This window comes from Peromyscus californicus, unplaced genomic scaffold (assembly GCF_007827085.1).
Source record: "Peromyscus californicus insignis strain IS unplaced genomic scaffold, ASM782708v3 Scaffold_7__1_contigs__length_154581171, whole genome shotgun sequence".
NCBI classification, from domain to species: domain Eukaryota; kingdom Metazoa; phylum Chordata; class Mammalia; order Rodentia; family Cricetidae; genus Peromyscus; species Peromyscus californicus.
Window position 1 is genome coordinate 112,412,032 of NW_026294595.1, and position 27,660 is coordinate 112,439,691.

Below are 27,660 nucleotides of genomic sequence, written 5' to 3' on the forward strand. Positions count from 1 at the left end.
GCCAATGGCCAATCAGTGTTTTATTTATTGACCAATCAGCAACATATTTGCCATACAGAACATCCCACAGCACATGTTAGCACTGTGGTCATTGGAATCATGCAGTATTGAGCCAGCCCTACCCTTCACTAGCCCTGGAATGGATGGCTCTGCTCCTCTCTGGATACTGCAACAGGCAAACTGGCCCTACCCCCAGGGGAGAACTTGCTCCCATTTCCCCCACACTTGGGAAAGATGTTCCCACACCTCACCATAGACAAGCACCTCACCTGGGAAGCACACTAGAGCTGGCCCTGGGGTCACAAGAGTGAGAGAGCTATCCCTGACCATCACTGGCTGCAGTGCATGAGAAAGCAGTCTCTGCTTCCCATCTGGGCAGCACACTTTAGCTGACCTGGTCGGTTGTCAGGAACACAGGTGAGCGGGCCTTGAGGGCCAGAGAGCAACAGAGCTGACCTTGTCCCACCCCACCCCCCTTCATCTGCCATGCAGTGGCACAGGTGAGGGAAAGATGCTCCCCTCCCCACACCTCGCTACCTGTTGCAGGAGAGAGAGCTGCTCAGGGTCATGAGAGTGAGAGAACTACCCTTGCCCCACATCATTTACATTTTCATAGACATGAGTTATTTCTTTACAGTACTTCTTTTAAGTGGATCCTTCTCCTATATCATGCATCAGAGTGTTTCTCTAGAAGCCATTCTTTTTTTCTGTTCTTTTTTTTTTTCCTGAGCTGAGTCATTTTCATCCTTCAGGTAGTCACCTAAATAAGACATTATGTGAGTTTCCCACGTTGTGTTCTATAAATATCATGAAATAATAACACAAAAGAAAATTGAGGAAGTCAGTAGTCAGGTAATGCTTTGGGAGGGTATGAACTGGAATAAGAGCAACCCTAGAGTACAGTGCTAATTCGCTAGATGTGGGAAATGCCAAGATCCAACAGCAAGGCAAATCATCTGGAGAGAGGGATGGGAGAGTTAAGTTGTTAAGAAACCGGATAGGAGGCAAGTGTTTGAATTTGACCTGTAGATGGGGGAGGAAGAGCAGTGTGATGAAAGCACAGGTTAAGGGAGAGAAGGATGATAGGACTGGGGTTGGCCTCAAGGCTAGGATGAATGCTTGGCTTAGTGAAGTCATCGTGGAGCCTGCTCTGTGATCCACGTATGAGGTGACCTGGGTGAGGTGAGGCTGATGACAGCTAGGAGAGCGGAGGTATGGATTTCAAAGGCAGCTTGTCAAGAATTGGTGACTGACAGGATAGGAAGGATTAAGATGACAAATGAGTCAAAGATGTCCCCCAAAGTTGTGTGCCCAGAAGGCTGATAGGTGGGGAAGGAAGAGAGGCCATGCATTGGCCACACTTACCACACAAAAAAAAAAAAAACCCTGTTGATTTTTGAGGTGAGGCGACATGCCGCAGAATAGAAAGACACTGGAAGGAGTGGAAAATGGGGGAGTTTTGTCTTGAGAGAAGATGAGGCTGGAAATACCGTGATTGGCACCACTATCCCAGAAGCTGAGAGATGTCTTTGGAGAGCCCCAAACCCTCCCAAGTCAGCATGGAGACAGACTGAAACCACAACGTCTGGCCTTAGACTGTGCACCACGAAGGCCAGCAGGCTCATTGTGTCTGTTTCTTGACTTCCTTTTTCTGTGAGAAGATAGCACAAGTTTTGCTGACCAGGAGAGAGATAAAGAGAGGTCACATTTTAGAATTCGCCTGCTACAGATTTCTTTCCCCGCCCCCTTAAGCATATTGGGCTTATAAAACCCTAAGTGTGTTTTTCCCCAAGTACTTTTCTTGTTTTTTAAACCCATATGTATTTTGAAGTCAATTTAACCCATATGTTTCTGATTAATTTATGCTTAGCTCATCAAAATGTTGTTTTAAGAAGAAAAGCTTATAATAAAAACAGAGTCATGCTTCAGCAGCCACTGATGAAATCAACTCCAGAAGACTGTAGCTTAGTCAGAAACTCAGACGGACTAAGGGCACCAAGGGTTCCAAAGTCAGGACTGTTACTGTTGTAGCTCTTTTAAAACTAAATGTGCTCAGTTCCATGAGAGAAAACCATTTATTTCAGTTTTCGGATGTGTGTTATTTGTTTTCAGGATGCATTGGTCGTTTCAATTAACTCTCCTTCCTTTACTTAGCCATTTAGTTGTTCAACTTGCTTCTAGGTTTCTCATAGAACTAAGTGGTGAGGAGCCTAGGCTATGGCAGAGCAGGATGAGTGTCCATGAACAAGAGGTATGTGTAGTTATGACTCTGCAGAATGGGCTATAGGAGTTTGCAATTATTTACCTAATTGGTCCATAAAGATGTAAATAAAATATGTATACCTATCATAAATATAAAAGTGTGGTGTCCATGTCAGCCATTGCAATCAAGAATTATAAACGAAATAATCCTTTAAAAAGGCATTGTTGGAGGGAGGTAATATAACAGTAAGGATGCTGAAAGTCACACAGAATCATATTATTAAATATTAATCTAAAAATCTATAAAAAACATAATTCTATATAGATACACATAATTCTGTGTCTAAATGTACAAATATAGTTTAAAGAAAATCTCATCTGAGATGGCAACACTTTCTCCATTTTCCATAAACCACCTAATAAAAACCCCAATGTAAGACTTGGAAAACTCTTTTTCCCCCCATTTTATTTATTTATTTATTTTTCTGTTATCAGCTTGATACAGTATAAATTCTTATCCTAAGAGTGAAATGTTTCATTGAAGCTTGTCCAGTAATTGAGCAAAACCAAAACTTATTATAAGCCACAGTCATCCTAGGGCCCCCCCTGCTATATAGCCTCCCTGGTTCTGTGGGTTGCAGTCTGATTATTCTTTGCATTATATCTAGAATCCACTTTTGAGTGAGTACATACCATGTTTGTCCTTCTGGCTTTGGGTTGCCTCACTCAGGATGGTATTTTCTAGTTCCATCCATTTGCCTGCAAATTTCATGCTGTCATTATTTTTCTCTGCTGAGTAGTACTCCATTGTGTATAAGTACCACATTTTCTTAATCCATTCTTCAGTTGACAGGCATCTAGGTTGTTTCCAGGTTCTGGCTATTACAAATAGTGATGCTATGAACATAGTTGAGCATGTATCTTTGTGGTATGATTGAGTATTCCTTGAGTACATGCCCAAAAGTGATATGGCTGGGCCTTGAGGTAGATCGATTCCCAATTTTCTGAGAAACCGCCATACTGGGAAGCTCTTTAGAGTTGTTGATCATGGTTACCCAAGAGACTCCTCAAATCTATAGGCCATTGCTATTGCCTTTGCTTTCCTCTGAGATGTAGAAAGTAAGTCCTTATTGCTCAACACTCCCTGTACTTCACAGTGCCCAGAGCCCCCAGAAGGCCCCATGCAAGTTTCCAAAGGAGGTAGACAACCAAGTGTCCTATTCAACTATAAAACCCATGAACGGTAACGGTAACCAGAACAGCACAATAACACTAAAGGTACAGTAGTGGTACACATACCTTGGCAATAACCCACAGCTCTCTAATTGGACATAAAACCAGCTCATAGAGCAAAGCCATTCCTAATATCCCCAAACCATGCCTACTGCTCAGAACTAGTAAAGTCATGGATCTTGGAGGAGAACCTACAACCACCACTTTACTGAAACAACATAATCCTTAACAACAATCTGTTTGTCCTTATGCCCACAGATAAGTATAGTCTTTACTCCTTATCAAGGAAACTTCTCTTTGCAACAGATAAAGACATACAGAAAACTACAACCAAAAAAATTGCCAAGTTGTAAAGCTCAGTCCCAATAGATACGTCTTAAAATACTCCCACATTTAAGACTTAGGGAACCCGGGGGATCAGGGAGCTTGCTGTGAGACTGTTGTCTCCAGTAATGACAGAAGCTACACACACACACACATACACACACACACACAGCATTTCCCCAATATGGCTGCCTAAGCATGAGCTAAACAAGTACAGCATCAATAGATATACCAATGTGGACAGGGGAAAGCCCCATAGGTCACTACCCTACACAAAGAACTATCATTAAGTAGGGTGTGGTGATATTTTATTTGTGCTTTGATAAATAAAGCTTGCCTGGAGGTCAGGGGGAAAAGGCCAGCCATTTTAAGTAAACAAAGAAGTCAGGCAGCACTTTAATCCCTTAGCAGGCAGGATCTCTGTGTGTTCAAGGCCACACTAGGGAACAGAGCCAAGCGTGGTGACACACCCCTTTAATCTCAGTACCAACCATAGAGGCCTGGAGGTCTGTACAGACAGACAGAAAGTGACAGAGCTGTGTAGGAAGAGGAAGTGAGGTAGCTGGGCTAAGATAACCAATGAGAGGGCAGAACAGCAAGGCAATAAAAGCCTGGGTAGACAGGAGTAATAAACATTTGGAAGCTGTAGAGTTGATGAGGTAAGGTTGGCTGGTGGCTTTCCCCTTTTCCCTGATCTAAGGCTTTTATCCCTGTATTTGGCTCTGTGGTTTTTTTTTTTTTTAATAATACCATTTTAGAAATTCGTCTACAGTAGGGAATTCTGAGAGTGGGAGAAATAGTCTTTTCTAGGGAAAGCACACCAATTGGTTATCCAATACCAAATGATCAGTCTTGAAAACATGCATACAAGTAGCAATATATATATATATATATATATATATATATATATATATATATATATATATATATATATTACACACAAGTGAGTGTGTGTGTGTGTGTGTGTGTGTGTGTGTGAATTTGAATAAGAGTAAGGTGGGTATAAGGGAAGAAAGAAATGATGTAATTGTATTATAATCATACATCAAAAACTGAAAAAAATTTAAAAAGATGTGTACCATAATATCCAGCATATAGTTCTACTTTTAAGGTTAATTTTATAGAGCCAACACTTTAAAATGTTAATGTCTTTTTTCTTTCAAAAAGGCACTATGATTATTTTAAACAAACATTTCAGGAAAATCCTAAGAGACAGGAAATATTGTCTGTCTCCCAGAGGCAAAATTTAGATAACAGTTTCTTTCCAGGGCCAAAACAATGTGTAGAAATTGTAAATCACTTTCATTAACATGAAGTTTTGTCTATTTCATTTGAGAAGCTCTATAATATCACCAACAAATTAAAATCATTAATAATACCTCGAAGGGCATTCCTTCTTTCTAGTCTTTACAATTTCTTCTATCTGCTCCTTCAGTGTTGGTTTTGGCTTCATATTTATATTTTATTCCCACAAGCTTGGATACTGTCCTGTCCATATTTTAAACCAGGTGTATAAACTCTTTAATTTAAATGGTCAATGTAATTAAAGGTAATTATACCTCTTCATTTCTCAGTTTCTCCTATCTCCTACTTCTCTGTGTCCCTTAGTCATTTTGTGAGAAATGGTACAATCACCCACCTGATGACCCAAGCTTGTGTACATGCTGTCAGCCACGACTCTTCTTCTGTTCATAGCCCACGTCTAATAGGCCATAAACCTGTCAACTCTGCCTCATATAATTTCACATTCTGCCTATTTTCTTTACTTCAGGAAGACAAGCATTCCCCAATTACTGTGATCTCCTCTAATTTTAATCCTATCTAATAAAATATTATTCTGCCACTGCCACCCTGAAAAGCTACAAAGATGTTCCTTTTGTTCAGCTGCTGAAAACTGTGAATATGCTCTTCTGCTGCTTCTCGGAGGAAGCTGAATGATCATACAATGCTCAGCGTCACTGATCATTACGGTACTTCATGGACATTAGCTCCCTGAAGTCCGTGTTCATCCTTTCACTTTTTGCCTCTGCACCCAGTTATACTAGATTTCAAGGTGAATGTCTTCAAACTTTTTACCGCCTTCATACTTTTATGCATAATTAATTTTTTTTCTGGATTCTTTCATTCTTTATTGCTTGCTTGGGTCAAATCTATTTAGCTCCAAGCCTTCATTTAGATATAATTTCTTTCCCCAGAAATGTACTTGACTCTTATCCTCATACAGGGAGGAAACTAGTATTTTTCATAATCCTCAGAATACATTATTTTATTTTTTCATTTTAATTTCTTATTTAATCATAGGCCTACCATGCTAGGAGACAAGATTTTTGAAGGAATGTTTATTGTCTCTTGTAGCTAGAGTTTTCCTGCCTGGCCCACAGTCAGGATAAATCTCTGCCACCCGCCAGTCCCACAACCGCTCAGACCCGACCAAGTAAACACAGAGACTTATATTGGTTTCAAACTGTATGGCCGTGGCAGGCTACTTGCTAACTGTTCTTACAGCTTAAATTAATCCATTTCTATTAATCTATACCTTGCCACGTGGCTTGTGGCTTACCGGTACTTTACATCTTCCTTGTCCTGATGGCGGCTGGCAGTGTCTCTCTCACCCAGCTTCCTGTTCTCTCAATTCTCCTCTCTCTTAGTCCCGCCTATACTTCCTGCCTGGCCACTGACCAATCAGTGATTTATTCATTGACCAATCAGCAACACATTTGACATACAGACCATCCCACAGCAGTCTCTCCTACTTACTTTTGAATCCTCAACTCAGAGCAACTACTACTTGTGCATAGAGAAAGTAGGCAAGAAATATTTGTTCAACTAAACAGTTAAAAAGGTTTTAGTATCTCTATTTTCACACCCATTATTTCTTCTAAATCTTAAAATGCCCTTAATTTTCTTGTTTTAAAATTTTATTCAATTTATGTTTATTTCTGTTTAAATTTTTTATTGAAAATAGATTCTTCTCTCATACAATACATCCCAACCACATTTTCCCCTCCTTCTACTCTTCCTAAACATCCCCACACCTACCTCCTCTCTTCCCCAGATTAATTCCTATCTTCAGAAAAGAACACATCTCCAAGAAACGGCAGCCAAACAGACAAAACAAGATACAATAAGACAAGGAAAAGCCCTCACATTGAGGCTGAACAAGGCAACCCAATGGGAGGGAAAGGGTCCCAAGAGCAGGCAAAAGAGTCAGAGATATACCTGCTCCCACTGCTAAGAGTCCCACAAAAACACCAAGTTAACAGCCATAACATATATGCAGAGGATCTGGTGCAGACCCATGCAGGCCCCTTGCTTGATGCTTCAGGCTCTATGAGTCCCTGTGAGCCCTGCATAGTTGATTCAGTGAGCCATGTGCTCCTGATATCCTCCATCCTCCATGACTCTGCTCCATCCTACCACATGGACACTTGCTCAACTATATTCATTGTGGCTTTAATCATAATAGTCAGAAACTGAAAACAGCCTAGATGTCCCTCAACTGAAGAATGGTTAAAGAAAACGTGCTACATTTACACGATGGAGTACTACTCAACAGTTAAAAAAAAAAAGACATCATGAAATTTTCAGGGAAATGGATACAACTAGAAAAAAAATCATCCTGAGTAAGGCCTTCAGTTTTCTTGATAGCCCCGTGAATTCCCATCTTTATTTTGATAATTCCCTAACATTTAACAAAGCTGGTATCTGTAGTGAACATCTAGAAATGCTGTTCCAGTTTAGTTCTGTTTTTCACAATTAAATGGTGACCAGAAAAACAGTTACTGAGGGTCAGCCAGCTGGCTATCATGGAGAAGCAGAGAGAAGTAGGTTGCTGTATGTTCTAGCTAGTTTTAATAAACACAATATAATCAATTTGCACTTGATTTCATTTGTAAAATAAAAGGCTTCTCAATTTTTGTGTGACTTAAAGTCATTTTTTCTGTCTTCTACAGCTAACAAAGGCACATCCTGTTAGTCTCCTTTTGGCTCATCAGAAGAAGAGTGAAATAGTGAAGGGGGAGAGCTTATATGCCATTTAAACGGGAGAATGAGAACATTAACAAAAGGATGACGTGGGCTGTGCTTTCTGAGTACATTTTTCCACAGTAATAAAATGATCAGGGCTGCACATCATCAGAGTTCGGTCTTTCTTTGGGAATTCTGTGTTTATTTTAACCAACACTTTTCAAAAAATATGTGGGTCCTCCCTGAAGATGTAAAAATCTCCCCATTTATTAAATCTTCTTGGCTGTGTTGAGTACTGTAGCATCCACATTCTCACATGTAAAATATTTCCTAATCATAGTAAACGTTTCACATCTGCTCTGAATAAATGGCTCAAATCCAAGAAATTGAAGCATTCTTAGAGGATCATTGTTGGTCCTCAGCCAGCCTTGACACTGGAGAGGACTACAGTGAAAGACCTTCTTTTCCATCCTCCTTTCTTTTCCCAAGTTTGTTTTATTTATTTATTATTATATTTTTTTTGTTACTTGATGACACCCCTCTATTCTGCATTCACAACCCTCTCTCTGCTAATATTTAGGAACTGGGCCAGAGTTGCTATTGTGTTTTTAGTTCTGTCTATTCTTTCCACACCCATTGGAAAGCCAAGAACAGCTCTGTGTGACTTCCAATTGCTCCTTGGCTACCCAAGACTCACTTTTACCACATGGAAATTCTTTGCACATTATAATCAAACTTAACTCCAACACTTAATAAACACTCAAGGAATGATTTACAAAGATCCAGAAAATATTAATTTATTGTTCTACTCATTGATTGGAATTATTTTCTGTAGCAGTTTCAACCACACCGTCTTTTTCTGTTATGTTTTGGCTAACCTATCAGAGCAAATGAGAAGAGACTCTCATCTGTCTCCAGAGTGAAGAGGAATGGAGTCGTCCCAGAGATTATTATTCACATTGGAAATGATTTTCATTGTTCTTTGATTGTGAGCCAACTCTCTGTACTTGATGGAAGCTAAAGTTCAAATAGCAATGGATCCCTTAGGGTGGAAGCCATTCTCTTTACTGTCACCTGGTTTCTAGGCAAACTTTTAAGTGACAAAGTGAGAACATTACTGATAAAGACTGGATGGAGTTATGTCTTGGCATGGAATGGAAGATTTTAAAATGGAATGAAATTGGTGGCAAATGACAGAGTATTTTGGGTGGCTGAAGTTATATAATTCAAAACATCAAGTCAAGGAAGAGGATGTACCAGCTTAGGACTTAAGAGATCTAAGGAAGTTTGGCTCTAGGCATGGCTGGAGCTGAAGATGAAACAAAGTCAGCAAGTCCCCCACTGTCACCTCTGTTTACTTCTCTGTTGGGTCCATTCTCTCAGAGCCTGTTCTTCTATAGTGGTAGACGGATTCTAGCACCTCTGTGTGTACTATCTCATGCTTTAATCAATTTCAGTAGAGTGTTTACTTCAGTAGAGTGTTTACTTCAGGAATTACCAAGAAAACTAATAAGACTCACTTTAGTGGGACTGACTTCAGTCACCTTTTCTTGAACTAGTAAACATGGTTTATGTGAAGATACTAATTGGCCAGACATAAGACAGACTGGTTCTCCAAGCTTCATGGTAAGATGATGATTGAGATTATTTTACACAATAATCTCAAAATTCTATTACCTTAAAAACACAGGGAAGCTGGTCCTGGTAATACAAGCCTATGATTATCAGGTACTTATAGGACTGAGGCAGAAAAAACACAAGTTCAAGGCAGCCTGGGAAGCTTGATGATACCTTGTCTCAAAATTAATAAAGCAAAGCAAACCAAACCCAGGTATATCTCAGTGGTAGAGAGCTTGTCTAGTGTACACCAAGTTCTAGCTTCAATCTCCAGTACTATAAAATGAGGGGGCTATATATTTTGCAGAGAAAAGACAATTAATACCCACTGAAGTCTCATCACTCTATTGATGTGTATTAAAAATTAAAAAAATCCTACAAGCCGTATAGGAAAAGAACATGGATAAGGGGATCCTGGGGAAAAGACTATAGTTGGTTTACATGACTGTTGTTACTGGGTAAAAACCCGATGCCTGCATAGTAAGACCATGGAATGTTAGAGACACTTGGTAGGAGGTGTTGGCAAGAAAGTAGAAATGATTAACTCTTCTCATAGGTGGTGTAAGTGGGGAGTTTAGCCATATGTGCAGTCAGAGGTAGAGTTTGCCATCACCTGTGACTACAAAGCAAAATAATGATGCTGTGGGATGGTCTGTATGGCAAATGTGTTGCTCTGATTGGTCAATAAATAAAACACTGATTGGCCAGTAGTCAGACAGGAGGAAGTATAGGCGGGACAAGGAGGAGAATAAAGCTGGGAAGTGGAAGGCTGAGTCAGAGAGACACTGCCAGCTGCCACGATGACAAACAGCATGTAAAGATGCCAGTAAGCCACGAGCCACGTGGCAAGGTATAGATTTATAGAAATGGATTAATTTAAGCTGTAAGAACAGTTAGCAAGAAGCCTGCCATGGCCATACAGTTTGTAAGTAATATAAGTCTCTGTGTTTACTTGGTCGGGTCTGAGCGGCTGTGGGACAGGCAGGTGAGAGAGATTTGTCCTGACTGTGGGCCAGGCAGGAAAACTCTAGCTACATAATGACTTGTTATTTATCATGAAATAAAAGCATCTTGATTTCCTCTTTATATTTTTAGTTTTGCAAAAGGCATACCTGGGGATTTCCAGCGGGATTCGGGGTGAGTCAAGTGACTGTTAATGTGTTTCCTGAGACTAGGTGGAAATAAGACACATGGCCTGCTTCTACTTAGGGCATCAGGAAATCGCATGTTGATAATGGGAGGCTATAGTAGAGAGGTCCCTTGGGAGAAAAGGAGGTTAGTCAGAGTGTATTTCACTTCCTTTTAATCCTCAAGATTTTGTATAAATGAATGATATGAATAAAATAGATTAGCAATTGCACAGCAATATGATCCAGAAGGGGCATATCCTACTTGAGTGAAAACATGTTTAGATTGGGTTTCAAGTTATATTGGTTGAGTTTACATTGGTGTCCCAGATCTTCAAACAGATGATGAACTTAGTGTGTCTATGAACCCAGGGACTTTTAGCTACAACCAGAAAGACAGCCTTTTCTTTACTTCCTTGTTCACTTCCCGACATCCAGTTCCTAGAGCTTTGGAAAATTTTCCATTTCTGTTCCCGAGTGCAAATTAATTCACTACTAGGCCACTGGGAGTTACTTCTTTCCTTGAAAAACTAATGGAATGGGACAGCAGTAAATTGAGTTTTCAACAAGATGACCTACCCTAAATGGTCTAAAAGAAGCATGATATGAATGGGCAGAAATGGAACCTTCAATCATTGTTGCAAGTGCTCATTGCTAGTAGGAGCCCTGTCTACAGACACAACTTTCCCACCAGAGACTTTTTGAAAAAATGAAGGTGCTCCTTCATACATCATGTCTTTGGATGGGGTGAGGAACTGATGAGTTTCACCAATATATTTTTTCTCTCCTTCAATTTCTTTTTTAGTTGGGTCCAGGTTCGTTCCCAACTTTTCCCCTTATTACTTTTTGCTTTTATTGTTTTGTTTTTGCCTCGGTTCTCTGAGTCAAGGACATGCTGCTTTTTTGCTGCCAAGGTGCAAACTCCCTTGCTGGACTGTTGTAGGCAGTTTATCTTTGATGACATTCAGCTTCATTTTGTATTATGTATGAGCATGTTGGTTAGTGGCTTCTATATATGTTTATGTCTGTGAGAACTTGAGAGAACAACTTCCAATGTTGTTCCTTATGGTGCCTTGTAGCTTGGCTTTTGAAACAATTTCTCACTAGCCTGGGATGGACCAATTGGGAGAGAACAACTGCCAAGGAACAAACCCCCAGAATCTGCTTGTCTTCTTTTCCCCAGTACTGGGTAGCAAGCCACTAATCAATCTTTCTCTCTGTCTCTATCTCTCTCTTTCTGTCTTTCTTTTTGACAAGCTTTTGAGAATTTTTTTACTATGTGATTTGATCATTACCCTCTCTCTCCCATCTCCTTTCAGATCTACCCCTCCTTCCCTAGTTACCCACCTTCGTATCATCTTTTTTTTAAAAAAATCTAATCAAGTATAATTTGTGCTGCCCATACATCATGGATGGGTCGCTTTAACAATTATGAATATAGTTGACTTACCAAGGGCTACACACTTAAAGGTTCTTTTACCAAACAGCTATCAATTGCTAAAAGCTCCTCAAGTAGGAGTGATAATTTATGCCTATATCCCCCTCCATGATGATTTTGTCTAACTTGATTTTGAACAGGTCTTGTGCATGCTGCTACAATCATTATGAGTTCATATGTGGAACTTCCCTGCTTTGCACAGAAAACACTTTCTTTACAGTCATCCACCACTCTAAGCTCTCACAGTCATTCAACCTCCTCTCTAGCCATGACACCTGAATTTTGGGAGGAGGGGATATGATAGAGAGATCCCATTTAGGACTGAGAATTCTTCAATCCCTCATCTCTCACTTTGACCAATACTGGGTCTCCATGTTAATTAATACACACTGGAGACATAAACTTCAGATTGGGGTTGAGAAATACATTGCTTTATTGAGTTTAAAAACAGTTTATTTGGAATCCATTTGATACTATGCCCATTTATCAGAATAATAGTAGATTCTTTGCTAGGATCTATGACATATATAGCCATATGTTCTTGGTTCAATAATAGTGCCCGGTTTGAGTTTCATCTTGTGGAGTGGGCCTTAAATCTAATAAAAAAGTTTGTTAATCCCATGATATTTTACCACTACTGCACCAGTGGGCATGTCTTGTTAGGCTAGTCCTTACTGTGTAGCTCATAGGGCTTACAGCTGGGTAAGATGGACAATTACTTTTCTTCACACTGTATAAAGCATGTTATAGCACTATGAAAGCTAGCCAGTAAGGATAAAGCTTCCAGATAAGCACTATCTTGATGTATCTCTGTCCTATGCATCCAATATGTGTGTCTTCAGCAATAGTATCTTACTGTCAGGTCTGTGGAGGCAACCAATATCGTTAGCAATATAGCCTGTAATGTTTGTGTGTCTATTAGACCTCCATGGCTGACAAAGTGAGACAACCCATTCCTAGCACTGTCATGTGTAGTAGCAGCATATATATGGATATATATGGATGTAGATATTGATAATTCTATAGTTGTAGATTTCCATATGACTTTTTCAAAGAAGCTTGAGTTCTATTTTTCCCTCCTCATACTCCCTTCTTTGCCCTGCCTTCCCTCTCAAATTAATCCTTCCTGTTCCACTATTCCCATTTAACCCTTTGTACCACCATGTTCTATCTCCCCTCCCTTGAAAGCTCCTTTTACCACTGCCATGCATTGCTGTGGATATCATTCTGTATAAGTAAAACACTGATTGGCCAGTGGCCAGGCAGGAAGTACAGGTGGGACAAGGAGAGAGGAGAATTCTGGGAAGTGAAAGGCTGAGTCAAGGAGACACTGCCAGCCACCACCATGACAAGCAGCATGTGAAGATGCTGGTAAGCCATTAGCCATGTGGCAAGGTATAGATTTATAGAAATGGGTTAATTTAAGATATAAGAACAGTTAGCAAGAAATCTGCCACGGCCATACAGTTTGTAAATAATATAAGCGTCTGTGTGTTTATTTAATAAGTGGGCTGTCCAACTGCCGGGGCCTGGTGGGACCTGGAGAGAAAACTCCAGCTACAAATGGCACCCAATATGTTGGCAAGAGTTTCCATCTAAAACCAGAGAAAAAAGATTCTAAAACGGAGCTAAAAACAGTTCCTAGTTGTCTCTTTCAAGTTAGCAGCAGCCTGTGTGTTTGACCTACTATCTACTATGGTAGGTTCCTGGCGTGCATGCTCGACCTGCAGTATGGCAGGAATGAGGCCTCTGCAAGTGACACATTAAGCTGTGTGGTGGATTTAGCCTTTGCTAGTACAAAACAAAAAGAGGTTTCTGGGCTACACGCTGCTTTGATAGAAGCATAGACCCACTATTTCTGAGAGTTGATGGCTCCCAGAGCTGGCAGAAAATGTACCACTGCCATATTGGGAAGCTGAAGTGGGTGGATCCAGCAGCCACAGCACCCTTTCAGTCTTAGAATGCAATAGGTTCACAATAAGACTGATTCAGATGAAATAGTTTACAATGTGTGTAAAAATGTATGTATGCTTGAAAGAGAGAGAAATAGGAATATATACAGTTATATAAACAAATAGTTTTTAAAAATAAAGTCTTTAAAGAAACAATAAAGGTAATAAGCCACATAAAGATGGCTATCATACAGAGAATCTGTATTATGTTGTCTTTGATATTCGTAATAAAAGAAAAACATTTGATTGTAAAAGCTGTTGAGTTATGCCAAAATGTATACTTTAAAGGTACCTTGACTTCAAAATTTGGATGTAAGGATATGTTGCTTTGGAAAGGAGGCTCTGCTTTTGTTTCCACAGAAAGCCGGAGGCTATGGATTTGTTCCCGATTAAGATACATCAGGTTTGACCATGTCTCCGACGACACCATGGCCCAGATGATCCAACATCCAGAACTGTTTGAAAGCAACTGGCTCAAACGATACACCCTCATGGACTACACCACAATCCTAAAATTTTCTTTGTGTCCCATAAGATACAGGGCCCCCTTCCAGCGGGAAGTAGTAAGAAAAGCTACACCCAAATTCCCAAATATACCAAGCTGGTTTTGGAGATGGAATTGGCTCATTCCCTCTCTAAACCCAGGCATATTGCTAAAAAAAAAAAAAAAAAAAAAAAAAAAAAAAAAAAAAAAAAAGGTTAAGAGATTCTTATGTCCCAAATCAGAAGAGTCCTCTGGTGTGGGACAGAGAAAAACCAATATTTTTATTTAAAACAGGTTGATTATAATATAATCTCTAAAGAAGAAAAGGGAATATGATATAGATATTATAGGATAAAAGAGTAAATTGCTAAACCTATTTTTAAAGAGCAACAACTTGTTTAAAATGTTTTACATTGGTATAGATTTTAGTTTATTGATACAAGTTTAAACTTAATTTTGTTATACTGTATATATATTTCTATTCTTGTTTGAGGTATTATGTTTATGTAACTCATTTAGATAAGAATGGATAATTAAATAGATTAATAATTAGTCATCTATGATAATCATACTTATGGCCATGTTAGTTAAGTCTTCTAGATATACATAGATATATTTCAGATAAGTAATCTTCAAATACTTGAAAGACCTACAGAATATGGCATTTAAAATATTTTTAAAAATTTAGACTTTCTGGACAGTGAGACATGTCTACTCCTGGCAGTACCGGATTTACTTTGGAGAGGAGGATGGGCATCAAAGACACCCCATATGGAGTTTATCTTCACCTTGGCAAAGATAGCCATTTGGGCAAGAAACTGTTCTTTCCTGGACTGCTTGATCGACTGGACATGCAAGACCCATGGAAGGATGACCACTGAACTTTGCTTGACAAGATGGTCCTTCAGGTTCCTGCTTCGCAGAGGAGACTGCCAGACATTCTATAGGACACTGAAAGGAATGACCAAGAGACTCTAGCCCTGTGGGCTGAAGACGGATGCCCCAACTTTACAAAGGAACATGAGGTGACTGTCCAGGCTGTCAGCTGTCTCTGTCTACCCTGCAAGACTCCTGAAAGTTGCTTGTATCCTTCTCCCGTTTCTCAGGTAATATTATATCCTTCTGAGGTCTTTGATGTAGTTGAAGCTAGATAGTTACAATTTTCCTTAGTTACGAAAAAAGATAAGTTAGATATAAAACCTTAAACTCACAAATATAAGATAGATAAGATATCTTCTTTAATATTGTAACTGTAATTCTTGCTCGATAATTGTTTTGTTATATGTAATTTTACTATGTTAAAGTTAAAACCTTTTTTGAAAAAAGAAGAAAAGGGGAAGTTCTGTGGATATCGTTCTGTATAAATAAAACACTGATTGGCCAGTGGCCAGGCAGGAAGTAGAGGCAGGACAAGGAGAGAGGAGAATTCTGGGAAGTGGAAGGCTGAGTCAAGGAGACACTGCCAGCCACCACCATGACAAGCAGCATGTGAAGATGCTGGTAAGCCATGAGCCACGTGACAAGGTATAGATTTATAGAAATGGGTTAATTTAAGATATAGGAATAGTTAGCAAGAAGTCTGCCACGGCCATACAGTTTGTAAATAATATAAGCGTCTGTGTGTTTATTTTATAAGTAGGCTGTTGGATTGCCGGGGCTTGGCGGGAGCTGGAGAAAAATTCTCCAGCTACAATGCATGATCTCTTACTAATTTTGTGATCTCTATGGATAATCCAAACAAAATACATATCTGAAGATTTGAACCTAACATCCACAAATGATAGAAAACACATGGCATTTGTCTTTCTGAATCTGGGTTACTTCACTTGGAATGATTTCTTTTTCTAGCTCTATTGATTCACTTGCAAATTTTAAAATATTGTTTTTTTATAGTTTAATATTCAGTTGTGTAAATATATTACATTTTCATTATCCATGTATCATTTGATGGACATCTAGGCAGTTCCTCTTTCCTGAATATTATGAATATAACAGCAAGAAGATGAACATGAGTAAGCAGGTATCTCTATCACAGGTTATAGAATCCTTTGGGTATATGTCTAACAGTGGTATAGCTGGATCATATGGAAGCTCTCTATCTAGATTTTTGAGAAACCTCCATACTGATTCCCATAGTGGTTATGCTCCTAATAATGAATAATTATTCCCCTTTCCCCTTATCCATTTCAGCAATATATGTTATCATTTAAAAAAACTTTAGCCATTCTGAAAGATGTAAGATGAATTCTCAGAGGAATATTAATTTTCATTTCCTCAATGGCTAAAGATGTTTAATATTTTTCAAGCATTTCTCATCCATTTGTATTTCATTTTTTGAGAAATCTCTATTTAATTCCATGCTCCATTTCTAATGGGGTTGTTTTCTTGATGATTTTTAAAAAAATTGTTAAGTAATGAGTATATTCTAGATACTGATCTTATGTCAAATGTATAGCTAGTCAATCTTTATCATGTTATTTGGGATGTCTCTTTATGTGAATTGTGCTGTCCTATGCTGTACAGAAGCATTTTGTTTCATTTGTCTATTGTTGGCCTTAATGCCTGTGATATCAGAGCACTATTCAGAAAGCTATTTCCTATGCCAAAGAGTTTAAATGTATTCTCTAATTTTTTATTTATCACATGGAACCACCAGGTCTTATGTTGAAGTGGGTAATCCATTTGGAGTTGAGCTTTGTTCAGAATGAGAGATTCAGATCCATTTTTATTCTTTTTCACATGCTTATCCAGTTTGACTGACATCTTTTATTGAAGATGCTGTCCTTTATCCAATGTGTTTTTGGCCTCCTTGTTAAAAATCAGGTAGTTGTAGGAGCTTATATGTGCGTCTTCCATTCTACTCCATTGGGCATGATGCTGACTTTTATGCTATTATGTTATTTTATTACTATAGCTCTACAATATAACTCAATTCTGAAATGGTAATACATCCAGCAGGGTTTTTTTGTTTTTGTTTTTTGTTTTTTCGAGATAGGGTTTCTCTGTGTAGCTTTGCACCTTTCCTGGAACTCGCTTTGTAGACCAGTGTTGTTTTGGCTATTCTAAATTTTTTGTATTTCCATTTAAAATTTAAGATTATTGTTTCAATTTTTGTGAAGAATTGAGTTGGAGTTTTGATGTGGATTGCACTAAATCTGTAGGCTCAGGCTCCAAACACACTGGAATTAGCTGCTTTTTCACATTCCCCTGTGCAGACTGCAGGCTTTTGGGCTTCTTCCCTCTCCCTGTGAGTTTTGGCTTTCTGTGGGCCCCCACCTAGGGCTGCTACCACACCATCATCGGAATTGTCATTGTCAGCAGATTTGGTGGGTCAATTGGGATTTCTTAAAAGGAGGAATTAGTTAAAAGAAAGTTTTTTCCCACATTAAAAAACAGGAAACATTTTTACAATGGAGAGAATTTGGTCTCTGTATTACAATACAATTTATGTTCTGAAAATGGAACAATTAAATGAGAGGATAATTAATATTGATGGGATAGATGTAATATCAATCATAAATATTATTTGATCATTTTTTTTTTATCATTAAAAAGTTGGTTAATATGAGTGTCAAGAAAAAAGTTTTAGAAAAACTTATTAAAACAGATCATAGAGATATTCAGACCCAGACAGAAGAAATTAAAGGAGAACCAGTCTCAACATTGCATTATAAGATTACAGAGAAACAGCCTAAGGCTTTCAAACAGCCAACCTTACTCTATCCAGTAACCTTACAGGAATTATCCAGTGATAGATAGCCTCAAGGCTGTATAAGAAATGACTGGACTCCTGTGCAAATGTTAGATCTGAGGAGATTCAAAAAAGTAATAATCACATATGGCATCCACTCATCTTTCATGAAGCAGATGTTAAACTTGTGGTCAACCTATAACAGAATTATTCCTCAAGACTGGAGAGATTTGGTTAGAGCAGCCGTAGAGGCTGGTCTCCAACTACAATGGAGGATGTATTAGAAAGATGAGACTAAGACCATTGAACAACAGAGTAGGGCTAGAGGTACTAAAATTTGCCAAGATCAACTTCTTGGAGAAGATGGTTATGCTGATATACAAAGACAATCTTTGTATGATGAGCACACCTTGGCTTTATGCAGAATGCTAGCCTTGAATGCTTGGGACATAATTGAAGAAGTAGGAAAGAAAATTGAGTCATTTACTAAAGTTATACAGGTCCCAAAAGAAACCTTCACTGACTTCTTTACAAAGAGTGAATTCATTAGTAAATAGAATTCAGAAGCTAGACAGATAATAATTGAATCTCTGGCTTTTGAAAATGCTAATGCACAATGCAAAAGGGTAAGTAGGCTGTTAAAGGCAAGATTAGCACCTTTGGAGAAATGGATCAGAGATACAATTAATATTGAAACTCATGACCATGGTGATGCTTGACTAGGAGAGGTGGTTTCCAGAGTTTTGAAGAAAAATAGTAATGTCAGATGTTTTGATTGTGGTAAACAAGGTCACCAAAAAAGGGACTGTAAACAGGGTGTTCCTGGAAATAATGTTTTCTCAAGGAATAATTCCAACAGAATGCTCCTCTCTTCTGGATTATGCAGAAGGTGTGGCAAAGGCAGACATTGGATTAAGGAATGTAGATGAACAAGGGACAGGCAAGGTAATCTCTTGCCTTTGCTGTCCAGAAATGCCCATGTCAAATTCTGTTCAGTCCTTTCCTGAAGGACTTTCTTGGAAGAAAGTTCAGTCCTTTCTTGGAAGAAACTCCTTTTCAGAGTAATTAAAGAACCTAATGCCTATTGTAAGAAACCATACTGCTCTGGAAGATAGAACAGCTTTAGAAAATAAAACACAAATTTAAGGAGAAATTATAAATCAAAATTGATAAGAGATTAGATTGGGAACCTCCCCAAAGTTAGAGTTGGGGAAGAATTTTGTTATTTTTTTCAGAAGAATAAAGGCTAAGTAATCCAAAGAACAGTGGACAAATGAAACATTTAAAGAAAAAGGATAAATCATCCAGAAAAAAATGTTCCATGGAAAAGATTTTCTGCAGTGAACCATGACCATACCTAATATCGACCTTTATAGTTTTTGAAAAAAATGATATGACCCCACAATGATGATTTCATGAGGACAATGATAATGCCAGTAATCTGTCAAACACCGCCCAAAGATCGGCTTTGGACTACAAACTGCTCAGGACAATATTGAGATGGCTAGCTGAGATGATACAGCCTCACAGACTACTCAATCAGGACTTGACTGTAATACTGAATTTTCTTTGTGTCCCCGTAAGACTACCAGTGCCCCTGATCAGCAGGAAGTAGCCTAGACAACTATGCCCACATTCCCAAAATATTGTTTATGGATGTTTGTCTTTGTTTAGGGGTTGGTTAAAAATTGTTAATGGTCATAGTCAATCTCTTTCTAAAAGAAGAAAGGGGGATAAGATATAGAAATATATTATGTAGAAATGATAGGATAAAAGGGTAGGTTAATGAATCTACTCTGAAAAGAAAAAAGGGAGAATATGGATATGATAAGATAAAAAGGTCGATTATTGAATCTACTTTTAAAAAGCTACTACTAGTTTTAAATATATTACATTGGATTGGATTTTTGTATATTGCATACAAATTTTATATATACGAATTTGAGATTATTTTGTTAGAGCATACTGTACATTTGTTTCTAATCCTATTCAAGGTATTGTACCTATACTGTTCATTTATCAATGTAATGCAAATGTCTAGTCCTTGAAAGTTGTTATTACCAACTAATTATGATATAAATAAATGCAGGTTAGTAGTTAGTCACCAATTACAATCAAATTTGTAGTCATATTGGGTATGTTTTCATGGCCAAACGGATATTTTAGATAGACAGGTCATCATCAAACACTTCAGAGATCTACAGAATATGGCATTTAAGATGTCTTAATAACATAGATTCTTTTTTTATGACTATGAGACATGTTTACTCCTGGCAACACAAGATGATGGGCATCAAAGAAACTCCATATGGAATTTACTTTCTTTGTGGCAAAAGTTAGCCATTGGGCAAGAAAGTGCCCTTGCCTTGACTGCTGACAGTAAGCTGTCCAAATGGACAAGCAGGACACAATGAAGGGACTGCCAAACTTTGCCAAAACAAGGGAGGAAGGCCCTTTAGAAAATCCTGTTTGACAGATGAGTCTGTCGGATATGTTAGGCCTGTAGTCCGAAGATGGATGCACCAACATTGCAGAGGAAACAGGTGACTGTCCAGGTAACCAACTGTTTCTGTCATTTCTCACATTTTTTGGAAGTTACTTATTTGCACTTCCTGCTTACTCAGTAAATATTATTTCCTTCTCTGGTCTCTGAGGGAGTTGAAGACTAGGTAGTTATAGCTACAGTTTTTCTTGTTAACAAATTCAGAAAAGAAACTCACTAAAGAGGTGTAAAGTGTGTAAGTTTGAAAAAAATCAAGAGTTTTTGGTTGGTAATACAAGTTAGGTTAGAAAGTGAATTAGGGCCGGGCGGTGTTGGCGCACGCCTTTAATCCCAGCACTCGGGAGGCAGAGGCAGGCGGATCTTTGTGAGTTCGAGGCCAGCCTGGTCTCCAAAGCGAGTTCCAGGAAAGGCGCAAAGCTACATAGAGAAACCCTGTCTCGAAAAAACCAAAAAAAAAAAAAAAAAGAAAGTGAATTAGGTATAACACTTTGAACTCACCAATAGGATGAATAATGGAGTATTTTCTCTAAATTTGTCAAATGTTTATGGACTTGGAATTGTTAATATACTTCTTGACTGCATATATTGTATATCATTATTGTACTTATTGTATATAGTTTTTCTTATATTAGTTATAGCCTTCTTTTATTGTTTTAAACAGAAAATGGGAAATGTGGTGATATATTGTGTACCCTAATAAAATTTGCCTGAAGAGCAGAGAACAGAACAAGTTACTAGATTAAACATAGAGGCCAGATAGTGGTGGCACACACCTTTAATCCTGGCACTTGGGAGGCAGAGATCTGTTTGGATCTCTGTGAGTTCAAAGCCATCCTGGACTACATGAGATTGACCAGTCCAGGAGAGAAACAGAGCAAGGTAGTGGTGGCACACACCTTTAATCCCAGTACTTGAGCTATCATGCCTTTGCTTGAGAAGCACACATGCCTTTAATCCCAGGAAGTGGTGACTGGGCAGAGAAAAGTATATGAGGTGTGAGAAGACAGGAACTAGAGGCTCTTTCAGACTGAGGAGTTGGTAAGTTAGTGGTGGTTGTGGCTTGCTCTGCTTCTCTGATCTTTCTGCTTTCACCCCAATATCTGGTACTGAGGATTTTTGTTTTGTTTTGTTTTTTTAAGATCTATTAGAAGTTGTGTTACAGCTTCCAGTACTATGAAAACTAGCAGACAAGGAGGAGGCTTCCAGTTCAGTTCCAGATTTATTTCTCTATATCATGCAATGACATGTAATGACAGTTTGTGGTATCTTCAGTGACAAGGTCCTATCATTTAGTTCTGGTACCAAGAAGAATGCCAAGAGTCTTCATTATTTAGGGACGCTTTAGAGGCCTCCTGACCAACAACTCATTGGGGGTATCCCACAGTGGACACTGGAATTTTAGTTTAATAATTCATGGTTCCAAGCAGGAACTTTTCTAGCCATATAGAGCAACTCCTTCCAAACTTAAACTTGTCACATGATTGGTGGTTTCCATATGGCTTCTTCATGCTCTCTTCATTTTGTTAACCTTCCCTGGCCCTTTCCTCTCTTTTCCTTCTATTCAACCCCACTTAAACTTCCTTCTCCAGTATTTCTCATTTCTCTTTTCATATTATCTAAGAACTCTTCACCCTCCCAATGGCAGGTTTCTAGATTTCTGAACTCCATGAAAACTCTAAGTTGAACACATATTATGAAAATACATATGTGAAGTAGAACATTTGGTACTAGTTTTTTTCTGTGTCTGGGTTATCTCAGTCAATATAATGTTTTCCAGTTCCTTTTATTTATTTACAAATTTTATTTTTCTTTAGAGCCAAATAAAATTCATTGTTGATGAACATTTATGCTGACAGTATTCCCTAGCTATTGTGAATATTGCAGAAATGAACATGGATAGGCAAATAACTCTGTAGTAACACAGAATGTTTTGAGTAATTCCTGGAGAGTAGGATATCTTGAACATACAGTACTTCTAGTTCTAGTGTTTTGTGGAAACTTCACACTGATTTCCATAGTAACCATGCTGTTTTCCCTTTTTATCAGCAGTGAATAAAGGTTCCATTTCCCCCATATCCATGATCACATTGATTGTCATTTGATTTCTTGATGATAGCCATTCAGATTGGGGGAGATGTAATGTAAAAGCAGTTTTAACTTTTATTTCCCTGATGGCTATTGGTGTTGCCTACTTTAAAAATAATGTTTATATTTCTTATTTTAGAGTTATCTGTTCATATGTGTAGCCCATGTTTTGCATTAAGTTGTTTGCTTTCCTGATGTTTGAGGATTTTTTCCTTGTGTATTCCAGATATTAATCTTCTGTGGGATGTATATCTGGAAAATATTTTTTCTATTATTTAACTGCCTCTTTACACATTGGATATTTGTTTGCTGGACAGAAACTTCTTAGTTTCATGAGAACACATTTGTCAATTATCTCTTTTAATTCCTGAGCTACCAGAATCCAATTAATAAAGTACTTACCTGTGCTTATATATTGCAGCATAGTTGCTACCTTCTCTTATAGCAGTTTCAGAATTTCATGTTTTATGTTGAGGTCTGATTTCTTCCTTAATATTCAGGGGTAAAAGGTATGAGTAAATGAAGTGAGAGTACTAGAAAATATCCCTATATGTTTCCCTAAAGATTGTTTTACTAGGGTTATATAAATGAATGTGTAAATTAATTGATAAGGAAAGGAACACTGGACCTATTACAATATTCTATACCTCTGGCTTAATTTTCATAGAGAAGATGAGAAACTTTCATTATAGAAACACTACACCTATGTCCCAGTTATCAGCAGTAAAGTTGCTCCTTCAGTGCCTCAGGATTGACAGCTGACATCCTTATATTTGTCCTCCTGGTGCTCTAAAGACTGTGCCATGGTGATGTTAGACATGGCCCAGTTAGAAGCAGTGAAAGAAAAAAAGCTTCAAATCCTCCTTTGAATATTCATTTCTTTGCTTCAGGTTGACCTGGCTGGAATTCTGACGTGCTCTTTTACAGGGGATACCGCAACTCTTCTTTCTAGTGAGCAAATGCTGTCATTCAATGAGAAGATACTTTACTCCCTGACATTCCACATGAATTGTATGAAATATCTGGGAAATGTTCAAGTCCATGAATTTTAAGCTATGAAGTTATACAAGCTGGGTCAAATCATAGTTATGTCATCATACTACCTTGTCACCAAGGGTAAACCCATTAGCACTTTTGTGTCTTAATTCCCTCTTAGCCAAACAGAGAAACTACTAGTGTTTTCTGGCAACGTGGTTAAAGGTGCTGCCCTACTATGTCCTTGGAAGCCCAGTGGTGTATTTGTATTGGCAGTGTTTAGAATGGTCTCAGGAAGAAGCCAAGGACAATTTTCTTAGACATTTCTCTTGAAGATGCCTTTTATTGTCCCCAAATTTCTTACATATGGTTTCTTAGTAGTCTCCTAGAGCCAAGTGAGATTGGTGAATGTCCATGGATATTAGTCATCAGTTCAAACTAGAGCTCACAAGTAGCTGATAAAGTTTTTTCTGTTAACATGTCTGTCACTCTGATGAAGGGGAGAAGTTCCAGCCAAATAACAAGTATGAGTCCTTCTCTACTACTTAAAATTAGATCCAGAACCATGAGATGTTGTTGCAATTGTCAATTTTTTTTTTATAACAGGCATGATATATTGGCATTCTAGTAGCAGATATATCATCTGCCACTAGAATACAGCAGGGGACACATGTTCCATGCATGTCCAGCCTATAGGCATTAGTAATTGCCAAAAGTAGAAGCTTTTAAGCCAGCAACACCAAAATGACCATCTCTCATTTTTACAAGAATCATAGCACTAATTTTAAATCTTTAAGTGTCCTTGCTTACTATTTTTTTTCCCATTAACGTATTTTCTAGGGTACTTTGACCCATGAATCATGCATCTCCTTTTGTCCTGGAAGGTGAGAAGAAGATGAGAATTTGTTTTAGTTAAAAGAAAATTTTTTATCAGGTACTAAAAATACTTTCTGTACAAAAAGTAGTATAAAGCACTGGCCAATACTCCAGATTTAGAAGGTCATCGAGTTTCTTTGCCCATGTTTGCAGCCTGATATAACCAATTGCCATCTATTTGATGTATTTATTAGTCTACATGGACTAAAGTTCTGCTGGTTAATCCTAGTATTAGCTGATAAAATTAAAAAATAGATGGATATTTAATCACCTGATTGATGTGCTTTCTACTCTTTTTTTAAGGGATTTTTTTTTTAAATTCTTTTAAGTCATCTTCCCATATTTACTGAAAAAATGGTAAAGCCAAAGGTCAGTCCAGATAGACAACAGTTGTAGATATTAGATGACTAACAAGACCAAGTCACAGCTTTGGGGCCCAAATTCCTTGGGAGGGATCACATTCATTTCCAATTTCTTTGCTTCATGAACAAGCAAATCTCTTATATATAGTTATCATTTGAAACTTTTATAGCAGGTCAGTTTTCATGCTTTGGTTTTACTTTTTTTTTCAATACTTTTATTTGATATAAAAATCTGCTCCCCAGCCTCATTGTTTGGATTATTTTCAAAGAACCACTGACCACTCCATATTTTCAGGCTTGGGTAAGAGGGGCAGAGGGTCTACTGTGTGAATATCATTTCTTTGAGGAGAGTGTTTTATTACTCAGATAGGGTTAAAAATTTGAGAAGCTGTGTATCTCTATACTATAGCAGACCTGGACTTGGAAGTACTTTAGACATAACTTTGAACCTGAGTCTCTGATTTTGGAAAATTATTTTACCCTATTAATTTAATTTCCCATCTGTGAAATGGGCATCAGGAGGCCTAGTCCAGTGTTTCCTAAAGGAATCCATTGGAATGATATAAACATTCAGTCAGGGCTGGCACACAATAGATGAGCTGCATCTCTTCAGGGAGGGCTCCTTTTAGAAATCTTAAATAAATTCTGTAATGTTTGCCTTGTGTGAACACAAAATGAAAACCAGAAAAGATTCCTTCTCACCCTGTGGGTGGAGTGTTGCTCCTCTATATTCTAATGCTTTTTCATAAGAGAAGGGCGTCTTGAATGTGGTGGGAAAGGCCAGCCCACATGGCTGAAAGTCATGGAACACAAGATACGCTTTATTACATGGCTTGTTGCTGTACCACAGATGTGCACACAGATGTGGTCATCACCAGAGATAACTAGTTTACAAGCCCTCCCTGGAAACTGCTCAGGGTTCTTAGTAGAAAAATGATTTTTCAGCCAACTCCTGCACTGAAGTTCAGCTCATGATTAAAACATTTCTAAGTGTTTCACACTGAAAAGAATTAGAAAGGAAAAATGACCAGCCAGGGTGCATGACTAGAGGTCACCTAGAAGGCTAAATTCTAGTAAAACAAAAATCTGTCAGGACCTTTTTTTTTCTGACTTTCCTTTCTTCCCTCCATTACTACTCTTTCTTACTCCATCCTATTTCTTTTATTTGTCTCTTTTCTCTTATTTCCCCCTCTTTCTTTATTCCCAATGGAAAACCAACACTTTATGTTAAGAACATACTGTAGAACATTCTATTTGTAACTAACTTATTATCATGACCAGTGACATGTGTTGGAGGTATTATGCAAATGCCTATTTTTTTCTCCAGAGAACTTCTGCTGTCCCAGTGAGGGATATTTGTCCCATAGGTCATATTTCACTCCGCTCCAGGGCAGATTACTGCCAAGGACTGTCTGATAGGAAAAATACAAAAGGTGAATCAATCATCTCATGGTAAGGAAATAGTTCAGGAGAGTAGACTACAGGTAAAAGTAATGAAAAACCTAGATTCAATCTCACTCTCTGCTATTTGTAATTTTATGGCTTTCCCAAATGGAGTAGTCCTCATTATTAAAGATATATACCCAACATATACATGTGCCTATGTATATGTGTCTGTATATAGCACTTGGCTCTAGGAGTGGGGCCTGAGGAAGGGATTCAGGTGAATGTGATTTTTTGTGATAGCGATCTCAGGAGAAATAGGAGTGAATGAAACATAGAGTAGGGGAAAGATTGAGGCTCAGATGCTGCATTTCTGGTGATGGAATTTTGCATAATCCCATGAAGGGATCTAGAGTGTGAGTTACCTTGAGATGGTTGCTTCTTTATATTCTTCATATCAGTCAGTTCTTGGCAGTAACTGGCCCTGGAGTAGAGTGAGACTATGACCTACTAAACAAATATCCCTCAATGGGCCAAAACATGTTCTCTGAAGAAGGAAGTAGTGTGAATTATTCTCTTCTGTTCCTTCAAATGGCAGAAGAATCTTCCCCTACTCTGATGGAATAGCAAGATTATACTTATTTTCCATAGCATACCAATGATATTGCTATTCCATCTTCATGCTTCCATTCAAATCAGATTAAATAAAATGCAAAATAACTCTCATAAAAATACCTCACAGAATCCCTCTCCCTGAGGACTAGCTTTCATGGTACGGGAAGCTATTATCCAACTTTCCAAAGGAGAGAGGAAACAGTCCTACCTAGTTGTGACACCTATGAATCACATCAACTACCAACATGGCACAATAATTGTAAGGGTACAGTAGCAGGATGCATACCTTGGTGTTAACCAACAGCTCAATAATTAGATTTAAGACCCACTCAACAAAAGGTAGACCATTTCTGGGACTGAAAACCTAGGTAACTCTTTAATGCTAGTGAAATAATAGTTATTGGAGGAGAATCTACAACCACTAATTTACTAAACAAGCATAATTCCTAATAACAATCTGTGAACACTTAAACACTTATCCTTATATCCACACATAAGTGTAGTCTTCACCTCTCATCAAGGAAACTTTCCTTTGAAACAGTTGGAGACCATTACAGAAATCCACAACTGATCAAAATGCTGAGTTGAGGAGCCCAGTCCCAGTGGATAATCTACAAAACAGCTCCACCTCTAAGGCTCAGAAAACATTGTAGGAGAAGGGGTAGAAAGATTTTATGAGCCAGGGGGTCAAGGAGTTTGCTCTGGGACTGTGTGTCCTAGTAATTTAAAGAGCTACACCCATAAAATCTTATCAACATGATTGCCCAAATGTAGTTGAAAAAGAAGGACACCAATGAACATGAAAAAGTGAATGGGGAAAAACCCAC